An 11864-nucleotide genomic window follows, 5' to 3' on the forward strand; every position below is an offset into this window, starting at 1 on the left:
CGGTCTTCTGGTCAGGCTCCGGAGACGGGCACATCGTGCACCACTCCCTAGTATACTTCTCGCCAATGTCCAGTCTCTTAACAACAAGGTTGATGAAATCCGAGGGTAGCATTCCAGAGGGACATCAGAGACTGTAACGTTCTTTGCTTCACGGAAACATGGCTCACCGGAGAGACGCTATCGGAGTCGGTGCAGCCAGCTGGTTTCTCCACGCATCGCGCCGACAGAAACAAACATCTTTCTGGTAAGAAGAGGGGCGAGAGCGTATGCCTTATGGCTAACGAGACGTGGTGTGATCACAAAGACATACAGGAACTCAAATCCTTCTGTTCACCTGATTTAGAATTCCTCACAATCAAATGTCGACAGCATTATCTACCAAGGGAATACTCTTCGATTATAATCACAGCCGTATATATTCCCCCCCAAGCAGACACATCGATGGCTCTGAACAAACTTTATTTGAGTCTTTGCAAACTGAAATCCATACATCCTGAGGCTGCATTAACAAGGATAATCTGAAAACAAGACTCCCTAAATTGTATCAGCATATCGATTGCGCAATCAGGCCTGGCAAATCCTTGGATCATTGCTATTCTAACTTCCGCGACGCATATAAGGCCCTGCCCCGCCCTCCTTTCGGAAAAGCTGACCACGACTCCATTTTGTTGATCCCTGCCTACAGACAGAAACTAAAACAAGAAGCTCCCACGCTGAGGTCTGTCCAACGCTCGTCCGACCAATCTGATTCCACACTCCAAGACTGCTTCCATCACGTGGACTGGGATATGTTTCATATTGCGTCAGACAACAACATTGACGAACACGCTGATTCGGTGTGCGAGTTCATTAGAACGTGCATTGAAGATGTCGTTCCCATAGCAACGATTAAAACATTCCCAAACCAGAAACCATGGATTGATGGCAGCATTCGCGTGAAACTGAAAGCGCGAACCACTGCTTTTAATCAGGGCAAGGTGACCGGAAACATGACCGAATACAAACAGTGTAACTATTCCCTCCGCAAGGCAATCAAACAAGCTAAGCGTCCGTATAGAGACAAAGTAGAATCTCAATTCAACGGCTCAGACACAAGAGGTATGTGCCAGGGTCTACAGTCAATCACGGATTACAAAAAGAAAACCAGCCCCGTCACGGACCAGGATGTCTTGCTCCCAGGCAGACAAAATAACTTTTTTGCCCGCTTTGAGGACAATACAGTGCCACTGACACGGCCTGCAACCAAAACATGCAGACTCTCCTTCACTGCAGCCGAGGTGAGTAAAACATTTAAAAGTGTTAACCCTCGCAAGGCTGCAGGCCCAGACGGCATCCCCAGCCGCACCCTCAGAGCATGCGCAGACCAGCTGGCTGGTGTGTTTACGGACATACTCAATCAATCCCTATCCCAGTCTGCTGTTCCCACATGCTTCAAGAGGGCCACCATTGTTCCTGTACCCAAGAAAACTAAGGTAACTGAGCTAAACGACTACCGCCCCGTAGCACTCACTTCCGTCATCATGAAGTGCTTTGAGAGACTAGTCAATTACCATATCACCTCCACCCTACCTGACACCCTAGACCCACTCCAATTTGCTTACCGCCCAAATATGTCCACAGACGATGCAATCTCAACCACACTGCACACTGCCCTAACCCATCTGGACAAGAGGAATTCCTATGTGAGAATGCTGTTCATCGACTTCAGCTCGGCATTTAACACCATAGTACCCTCCAAGCTCGTCATCAAGCTCGAGACCCTGGGTCTCGACCCCGCCCTGTGCAACTGGGTACTGGACTTCCTGACGGGCCGCCCCCAGGTGGTGAGGGTAGGCAACAACATCTCCACCCCGCTGATCCTCAACACTGGGGCCCCACAAGGGTGCGTTCTGAGCCCTCTCCTATACTCCCTGTTCACCCACGACTGTGTGGCCACGCACGCCTCCAACTCAATCATCAAGTTTGCGGACTACACAACAGTGGTAGGCTTGATTACCAACAACGACGAGACGGCCTACAGGGAGGAGGTGAGGGCCCTTGGAGTGTGGTGTCAGGAAAATAACCTCACACTCAACGTCAACAAAACTAAGGAGATGATTGTGGACTTCAGGAAACAGCAGAGGGAACACCCCCTATCCACATCGATGGAACAGTAGTGAAGAGGGTAGTAAGTTTTAAGTTCCTCGGCATACACATCAGAGACAAACTGAATTGGTCCACCCACACAGACAGCATCGTGAAGAAGGCGCAGCAGCGCCTCTTCAACCTCAGGAGGCTGAAGAAATTCGGCTTGTCACCAAAAGCACTCACAAACTTCTACAGATGCACAATCGAGAGCATCGTGGCGGGCTGTATCACCGCCTGGTACGGCAACCGCTCCGCCCACAACCGTAAGGCTCTCCAGAGGGTAGTGAGGTCTGCACAACGCATCACCGGGGGCAAACTACCTGCCCTCCAGGACACCTACACCACCCGATGTTACAGGAAGGCCATAAAGATCATCAAGGACAACAACCACCCAAGCCACTGCCTGTTCACCCCGCTATCATCCAGAAGGCGAGGTCAGTACAGGTGCATCAAAGCTGGGACCGAGACTGAAAAACAGCTTCTATCTCAAGGCCATCAGACTGTTAAACAGCAACCACTAACATTGAGTGGCTGCTGCCAACACACTGACTCAACTCCAGCCACTTTAATAATGGGAATTGATGGGAAATTATGTAAAAATGTATCACTAGCCACTTTAAACAATGCTACCTAAATGCTACCTACTATAATGTTTACATACCCTACATTATTCATCTCATATGTATACGTATATACTGTAATCTATATCATCTACTGCATCTTTATGTAATACATGTATCACTAGCCACTTTAACTATGCCAATTTGTTTACATACTCATCTCATATGTATATACTGTACTCGATACCATCTACTGTATCTTGCCTATGCTGCTCTGTACCATCACTCATTCATATGTCTTTATGTACATATTCTTTATCCCCTTACACTTGTTTGTATAAGACAGTAGTTTTGGAATTGTTAGTTAGATTACTTGTTGGTTATTACTGCATTGTTGGAATGAGAAGCACAAGCAGTTCGCTACACTCACATTAACATCTGCTAACTATGTGTATGTGACAAATAAAATTTGATTTGATAAATTCATTAAAAATCCTACAATGTGATTTTCTGGATTTTTTTTCTAATTTTGTCTGTCATAGTTGAAGTGTACCTATGATGAAAATTTACAGGCCTCTCATCTTTTTAAGTGGGAGAACTTGCACAATTGGTGGCTGACTAAATACTTTTTTGCCCCACTGTATGTGTCTGTCTGTCTGTCTGTCTGTCTGTCTGTCTGTCTGTCTGTCTGTCTGCCTGCCTGTCTGTCTGTCTGTCTGTCTGTCTGTCTGTCTGTCTGTCTGTCTGTCTGTCTGTCTGTCTGTCTGTCTGTCTGTCTCAGACAGTAGTACAAACTACTACTGTCTCAGACAGACAGACAGAGAGAGAGAGAGGGGGGGGCATAGTAGGGGTTAGTATGGTTGGCTGACCATATGTCTGCGATTCTGTGGTGAATGAGGATCTGGCGGTGTTGTTAAATCCCTGAGAAATGTTCATTTTGGATCCCACTCTTTGCTTACATACCTTATGCACACCCACCCTCCCTCCCTCATTTCCAATGTTCCCATTCCCTTTCCTTTTCCATTATGTATTTCATAATCTTAATGGAACTTAAAACGAAATAAGACAAAACAAAAACAGTTCTTCAATGTACCCATCATGTTTGTATAGTGCGAATGCAATGGAGGCTTACTCTCCAGTCATCACCACACTTCACACACATATGGAAATCTTTAAGGTCTATAGGAGAGAGGGAAAGGTTGGTCAGGTAGGCTACCAACACAAAATCCAGACTATATGGAGGAAGGGCACTTGTCTTGCTAACACCAGCCTCTCTAGCGTGCTGTTTAGTCACGTGGGCTGCGCGTCAGCCAGGCTTGAAGGGCACCAGGCAGGTGTCTCATTTTCACCTGCAGAACACCTGAAGTAAAACTTTCTGCATTGTATTGGGCTGGTCTTCTCAGTCTATGCTGACATACATTTTAACACAGCGTACTGGAAAAAGGACGTCTGGCGGGGAAAGGATGTCCAGTTCACAGTGTGATGCCTAAACCACTTTTCACCCCACCCTCACAATTAGTGGACAGTCTGCTACCTCACTGGGTTCTCTGAAAGTCGCATTGCCCTTGCATGTGGACTCCTTGATCTACTTGGTATTTCTATGACATGCCAAGCGGTCTCGACTCCCGTGGGACCAACCTAGATCATCACTTGGATTACACGAGCCGTATATCGCCTACCCCTTCCCCGCTGCTACTCCACTCATGCCCCACACTCACTCTCTAATACAGACTTTCCGTGACACTGGGCATGGATGTTTCCCTGAACGACTATAACTGAGCAATTAACATAGATTATCGGAAAAAGAAAAGTAATAAAGCCTACAGAAGAAATTAAAGAAGACAAGGGAAACTAATGGACAATGGGAATAATTAAGCCTATTTTAAATGTTTCTTACATAAACCTTGTAGACCTAGTTTTAGAAACAGATCAAGTAAAAAAAAGGCAAACATGCGAACAATTCTATTTTGCCCAACATCTGTCATGATTTCGACGAATTGAGGTGTTGGACAAACGGGACATACCCTGCGCGTATTCGCTCACATTTTGGCTATACGATACCAGAGGAAACCCATTCCCCTCCGCCAGCATCCTAACTGATGTGCCCGGAGTGCTCTGCTGATGCCCGCAGGAATTGTTGCATTCCCCCAATCCTTTCTCCAACAAACGGATTACAGACAGTAGCAGTTGAGAGATCCTGACGGTGCCCGACTTTCTTTGGCAAGGTTAACTGAGCGGGATGAGAGATGAGTTACCTCCTCTCTACACTGGTGGTGTTGTAAGTTAAATGTGCAGTAACACTTGATGCGCAGTAACCCTTGATGCGCAACCTACGATGTTCTGGAGTGAAACGAGTGCAAGTATCCCGTGTTACATGAATGGTGTGTGTATGTGTGTCTGTGCACATGTTTCTCTTCATGCATGCTCGGACTATGATTCCAGCACCCGTTAACAGGTGTGATGTTAGACACGTCAGAAAGGGTCCACGTTCTCCTTTAGACATTTGATTAATGAAAAAACATTTATCTGGACAGCTAACTATGGTATAGAAATTGCATATGCATGCTTCTGTTTTTCCAATACCATGTGGTGGTGGAATCTTGTGTTTTTTATCTGTGCAATTCCTCTGAGGCTGTTCCACATGGTCATACAGTTTATAAAACTATCATGTCAGCTCCTGCAGCGTTGCTCCTCTGGTCACTCAACCATGTCCCATAAGCTCTTTTTATATTCCCCAGACTGAAAGACCTGTTTCACTGACAAAGGGTCTGCTACCAACAGGTTATGAATTAACAAGATGACTACAGTATGACTGTACCTTATTAGTGCCTTTGATTGGGTGTTTGACAGGATTGTGATTAGTTAAGTGGATAATCAGTAACTACCTCTTCCCCAAATTGGGGCATCCATCCGCTATAACCAAGCATAAAGCAATTCTATCAGACTTGTTAACCAATCTTCCATTTACTGTTAAAAGTGACCCCGTTTCCCTCTGTAAAGTGTCCCTGTCAATCCCATTTTAGTCATATATCTCTCAAAATTATTCTCCACTTCTCAAACAGAGAAGAGGTCAGGTTTGTAGAGGTAACACAGAGATAGAACAGAAGTAGACGAGGAGCAGAAGTGGAGCAGCAGACATCTGTGTGCAGTTTCCACCAGCTGTAGGCGGTGTTCCAGGCATCTGGACAGCACAGTAGGTATAGGGGTCTCCTAATGAGCACACAGCCAGACGTTACTGGGAAGCTGAAACAACACTCTACTGGTAACGTTTCTCCTGCTCTCCCCCCTCTTTATTTAAGATGGAGTTCAGCATTGTAATGCAATCTATGTATCTATGCATGTGCTGTGTATGCCGGAGAGGGATAAGAACTTGAAGTGCTTAGATAGATTGCTGGATGGATTCGTGAATATTGATATCCTGTTAGCTCACCATAGATATGAGCTGAGCTCAGCAGCTGTCCCTGGAGAGCGACAACATGGCCACCACTGTCTCTTGTTGTGAGGTTTTGAACTAAAAAGTACCTTTTTTGGAGGCATAGAGACTCATTTAAAATTGTTGGTGGAGGCAGAAAAGAGGCAGGGACATGGCAGCCAGACTGCTTTTCTATTATTTTGAGATGAAAAATACCACATGTAATCTCAAGGCAGATCCATTCTCCCCTTCTCTCAGATCTGTCCAGGCTTTACTGGTGGTCTGCAGCCACCTGCAGGTAAATGTGTGTATAGAATTGTATCCATTTAGTTTTTTTATATCCAATTCTGGATAAAGTCTCTCATTCTAACCACATGCCTGTTTGTTTTGTGGTGGTACAGGTCTTAGCTGTGGACAATGTTAATTTCAGTGTATACGTGGAGAATCAGACACGAGGTCGAGACGCCATGAGCCGTCGGCAGCACAGAGTGTACCAGCTCTACAGCAGGACAAGCGGCAAACATGTGCAGGTGATGGGAAGGAAAATCAGTGCCAAGGGAGACGATGGGGATAAATATGGTAAGATATAATAGTAGACTCTTAGAAAAAAGGGTTCTTCGGCTGTCCCCATAGGAGTAGTTCCATGAAGAACCCTCTGTGGAAACAGTTCTACATGGAACCCAAAAAGGTTCTACCTGGAACCAAAAAGGGTTCTTCTAAGGGTTATCCTATGTGGACAGCCGAAGAACCCTTTTAGGTTCTAGATAGCACCTTTTTCTTCTCCTATGAGTGTACTTCCTATTAACATACTTAACATTCACATGAATATACAGAACCCTCCAATAAAAATCAGAATCAGCTAGAACCAAACAGTAATTCCCTGTATGTTATCATACCTACAGTACATGGCCCTCAAATTCATAAACTATCAAATGGACAGACAAGCCCTTTGGCTACTGATGACAGCACGGAAAATGGTATCGGAGCGCCAAGTCTAGGTCCAAGAGGCTTCTATAAACAGCTTCTACCCCCAAGCCATAAGACTCCTGAACAGCTAATCAAATGGTTACCCAGACTACTTGCATTGCCCCCGCCCCCCTCCTCTTCTATGCTGCTGCTACTGCTGCAACTGCTCTGTTATTATCTATGCATAGTCACTTTGATAACTCTACCTACATGTACATATTACCTCAATTACCTCGACACCGGTGCTCCCGCACATAGACTCTGTTCCCGGTACCCCCTGTATATAGCCCCACAATTTTTGTTTAACACTGATTTTTAATTATTTGTTATTCTTATCTCTTACTTTTGTTTTTGTTGGTATTTTCTTAAAACTGCATTGTTGGTTAAGGGCTTGTAAGTAAGAATTTCACTGTAAGGTGAAATGTGTTGTATTTAGCACGTGACAAATACAATTTTATTTGATTTGATTAACAGACCCTAACATGAGAAATATAAATAGGAAAAAGATGGAGGAGCAGTTTCTGTGTGTTAGACTCAGTCCCACTCTACGCCATTGATAAGGTCATTGGTTTTCCATTTACCCTGCTTTGTTGCTTTGTTGGAGGAGGATCGAGGGGGTTTGGGGTAGGTAGTGAGAGGGCGATAGAGAAGGAATGTATGTTATTGATTGAGTTTGACCTCCGCAATATGTTGTTGGGCTACATCAATGATTTAATTGCATTTAACAATCCCCCCTACAATCTGTTTTTTTGGGCCTCTGTCTCCTTCCAAGCCCAGCTTGTTGTGGAGGCTGATACCTTTGGAAGTCAGGTGAGAATCCGTGGTAAAGAAACCAACTTCTACCTGTGCATGAACCGTCGAGGCAAGCTTGTGGGGAAGGTGAGACAAACACCATTTTTATTCGGACTCTCGCTATACTTTCCGTTCAATGTGGAGTTTAACCTGCAGTTATTCTCTTTCATCTTGTATTGACATGATCATGTGTGTGTGTCTCCTAGAAGGCTAGTAATCGCAGTGCAGACTGTGTCTTCATTGAGATGGTATTGGAGAACCACTACACAGCTCTGATGTCAGCATGCTATACGGGATGGTACGTGGGATTCACCAAGAGGGGACGCCCCAGGAGAGGCCCTCAGACACTGCCCAACCAGCAGGACGTTCACTTCATGAAGCGCCTGCCTCCCGGGGAGCAACCCGACCTGCAGCCCTTCCGCTTTACCAGTCAGCAAGAGGAAAAAGAGAGTGAGAGGGACCCGACCAACAGCAACTACAGCACCTAGATAGTCAACTGTCCTTCCCCCAGTGAATAGAATGTGAGTTTGCTTGGCTGAGCCCAGGAAAAGAGCTTTTTGGTGTATACCGAATATACATCAAAAGACTTGGAATTAAACAATCTGACCACGTCATCAGTGGTTGGTGCTGTGGAAGTGACCAGGGAAAAATGGTCTTGCCATTTCCCAAGACACAATGTTGTTTCAAAGTCTGTTGAATTACAATTTACAGTGCCAACCATTCTAGTTAGGCTACAGAAGATAGCTAAAGTCACTGTTTGCTACCACAGGGGTTAAAGATGTGCTACCAAAGACGACTGAACCAGAGTTCAATACCAAATATTCATGTTTTGAACATCCTAAAGACAACTGAACCATGGAGTTCAATACCAAATATTCATGTTTTGAACATCCCAAAGATGACGGGTCAACCTTTCAGTAACAAACATCCGAACCACCAAAGATGACCGGACTATAATGTGTAGCCAACACAGAGGGTCAGTCATGGTTTCCCAAGACATTTCTTGTATTTCTCTTCATATTTGATTCAGGAGTGACTGTTGCTGCCTATTCACTCAATACAGAAAGGTGCTGTAACGTAGTTATTACCATATCTTCAGCTTGACTCATTGGAAAATATTTAACAAGAAATTGAGAAATTATATAATGGATTTTTATTACAATCGTTATCATTAACACAATTATTTATTCAACTTGATGGTATGACAGCTGTTTTAGACCAATGGTATTGTCTTAATTGAATACATACACTGAGTGTACAAAACATTAGGATCACCTTCCTAATATTGAGTTGCACTCCCCTTTGCCCTCAGAACAGCCTCAATTCATCGGGGCATGGACTTCACACGGTATCGAATTCGTTCCACAGAGATGCTGGCTCATGTTGACTCCAATGCTTCCTACAGTTGTGTCAAGTTGGCTGGATGTCATTTGGGTGGTGGACCATTCTTGATAGCCACGGGAAACCGTTGAGCGTGAAAAACCGAGCAGCGTTGTAGTTCTTGACACACATACACAATCCATGTCTCAATTGTCTCAAGGCCTAAAAATCCTTATTAAATCAGTCTCCTCCCCTTCATCTACACCAATGGAAGTGGATTTAACAAGTGACATCAATAAGGGATCAAAGCTTTCACTTGGTCAGTTTATGTCAGGGATGGTCAACTTTGATGTGGTTTGGGCCACAAACAAACAGATCTCATCAAGAGGGGCCGCAGTGCCTTGTGGATCTGCGTACCCACAATCCATACACCCCAGCTTGCGAGCAAGACATTTTAGTGGCCCACCTCATGACAGAGAAAACATTTGACGTTTACAAATGTATTTTCTGCAATTCTACACATTTTACCATGAGGCAGAGAACATTTAGCAATTTCATAACTCATTTCATGCAAGTCTACTCATTTTGTCATGGGGTGGAGGTAAATGTTTGCAGTTAATTATATCTGATAAGCAATAGGCCCCACCCCGGTCAGTAGGTCGACCATGCTTACTAGTTTAGATTGGTTAGTCTAGCTGCCAGCAATCTAAAAACATTTAGCTGATGTGGGCTAATTGAGTGACTGCTGATGCACAACCAAATTTCTAAATTGCACCTTGTATATTCTATTATTCTAACTCTCAACAGTAAGTGGGGACCCCGACCTGAGTACCCCCCAAAAATAATTGAAATTGGTCCGTGGACAACTCATAAACTAGACATTGCTGGCACCATGCTCAGAGTCATTGCTGCTGTGTTTCATACAAATAAAAAAAGTCTACAAGTTCCATTTGGTGGTCACTGGGAGCATCTGCACAGAACTCAGAATATGTGCCAAACCACAGGATTAAGTCAATTGATTCTTCCTTTGGAAAACGAGCTGAGCCTATGGAGACTTTCTCGGATGGGATGCACCTGCCAATACATAGAATCAATGGTGATCAGGTTAATACAACTACTAAAGTCTTGAGTTGAGAAATGGGTAATGAGCTTAAACAGAGAGTACCTATACACTAACATATTAGTGTGTTATAGATGTATCTACTTGTGAGCAGTGCAGCCTTCCATAACTGGATGGTGGCCTCATTGAGGGCCACACCCATAATCATGATCATTTCCTGCAGCTGGGACTCTCACAGGCATGTGTGCCCTGTAGCAAATATGGTGGATAAATTAAGATGTTGTATAATTGATCACGGTTCGTGTCTGTGTGAGCGTTCCCTCGCTCACAGTTCCTTCATAATCTCTGGCATGCTCACGTGAGAGAGGGAACGTCCCATTCAGACAGGATTTTTTTTTCCAGTGTGAAACTGCCCAATAACAGCCTGCTCTGGTCTACTTATTCCACCCCCCTTGTGTTCTCTTCCATCTCTGCCCTGTGGTACTGAGGAGGGAGGGGCAAGAGGTACAGCCTCTCATTGTGTTAGGTAGCCTAGTGGTTAAGAGCATTGGGCCAGATCACTGGTTCAAATCCCCAAGGTGGAAAACTGACGTTCTGCCCTTGAGCAAGGCAGTTAACCCTCAACAACTGCTCCCTGGGCGCCGATGACGTTGATTAAGGCAGCCCACTGCACCTCTCTGATTCAGAGGGGTTGGGTTAAATGCAGAAGACTAATTTCAGTTGAATGCATTATGTTATGCAATGGACTAGATAACCCCTTCATTACCATAGAACATTTCCTTGAGAATGGGAGGATTTGATAATGCGGAGCAACAGTCTAAGGCCGTTACGTCATTGGGCGAAAGTGGTGCGGGAGGAGCTCCCTTCTCAAATGGAACAGTAATCTGTGCCGCTCGGTCAGCATGGTGCATAGTCTAGAAACACACATTTATTTTCCATAGACTTAATGTTTGAATTTTACTCGTTTTTAAATGGCAGATACAGCTCAAAAGCAATCATTTTTGCATGTGAGAAAACACCCAGGCGAGATGAATTGAACCACCTCAATGTGTGCAAGGCAGAGAATGGGCTGGATGTGTAGAGGAATGTGGGTTCCAGTGCATTGCTGCATTCCTGATCACCCTTTTTGTGCTCCAGAATTCCCTGTCTGCAGACTAACCCATGATTATCCCCTCGATACACTACACCAGTGTTTCCCAAACTCGGTCCTGTGGATCCCAGGGGGTGCACGTTTCGTTTTTTGCCCTAGCACTACACAGCAGATTAAAATAATTTACTCCTCATAAAGCTTTACCTAAATCAGCGGTGTAGTGCTAGGGCAAAAAACGAAACGTGCACCCCCTGGTTCCCCAGGACCAAGTTTGGGAAACACTGCACTACACACACCAACTCAGAGTTAATAATATATAACCTCAATTCACTAGTTTCTTGCCAATTTCCAGAGGCACACTCATTAAACTCAAAATGCTACACACAACAAGTCCTGCTTCGGTCATTCTCAGACTTTATCAAGATTCTTTAAATATACTAACAATGAGGTCCGCGTCAGAGTCGTGGTTTGGTCTGTACATACAGTACTGATGGCATAGTTACATGATATTGAACAAACACTACTCATACACGCTGG

At 44.6% G+C, this 11864-nt stretch overlaps 1 pseudogene; it reads left to right on the plus strand.

Moving 5' to 3' along the window:
* Window positions 1-4933: 4933 nt before the first annotated feature.
* LOC135547943 (fibroblast growth factor 18-like) lies at window positions 4934-8898 on the plus strand (annotated as a pseudogene).
* The last annotated feature ends 2966 nt before the right edge of the window (window positions 8899-11864 follow it).

This window comes from Oncorhynchus masou, chromosome 11 (assembly GCF_036934945.1).
Source record: "Oncorhynchus masou masou isolate Uvic2021 chromosome 11, UVic_Omas_1.1, whole genome shotgun sequence".
NCBI classification, from domain to species: domain Eukaryota; kingdom Metazoa; phylum Chordata; class Actinopteri; order Salmoniformes; family Salmonidae; genus Oncorhynchus; species Oncorhynchus masou.